Source organism: Rhincodon typus, unplaced genomic scaffold, assembly GCF_021869965.1.
Source record: "Rhincodon typus isolate 14 unplaced genomic scaffold, sRhiTyp1.1 hic_rhity00000101, whole genome shotgun sequence".
NCBI classification, from domain to species: domain Eukaryota; kingdom Metazoa; phylum Chordata; class Chondrichthyes; order Orectolobiformes; family Rhincodontidae; genus Rhincodon; species Rhincodon typus.
This window is the reverse complement of record NW_025965739.1, coordinates 29570-30110: the sequence shown is the minus strand read 5'-3', so window position 1 is coordinate 30110 and position 541 is coordinate 29570.

Below are 541 nucleotides of genomic sequence, written 5' to 3'. Positions count from 1 at the left end.
TGTCACGGCCTGAAAGACAAGAGAAGCAATTTTAATCCCTGCCATTCAAAGGGATTTCAACTCACCAAACATGAACTGGTTAAATAATCTATGTGAACATTTGTAGCCAACACCAAGAAAAGAATGGATGTTTATTAATAATCCTTGTTGATGGTGGATATTGGAGTCCCCCACCCAGAGTACATTCTGTGCCCTCACCACCCTCAGTGCTTCCTCCAAGTGCTGTTCAACATTGAGGAGAGACTGATTTATCAGCTGAGGAAGGGCAGTACGTGGTAATCAGTGGGAGGTTTCATAGAATCATGCAGCAGAGAGGAGGCTATTCACCCCATCAAGTCTGTAAAACCAACATTGCACTAAATCTGCTCTCCACCCACTTTCCAAAACTGGGCCCATAACATTGTATGTTAAGACATTTCCGGTGCTCATCCAAGTACATTTTAAAGTTTGTGACTTTCGTGCCTCAATGCTCTCCCAGGCAGTGCATTCCAGATCCCCACCACTCTGTGTGAAAGAGCTTCTCCTCAAAACCCGTCTAAAC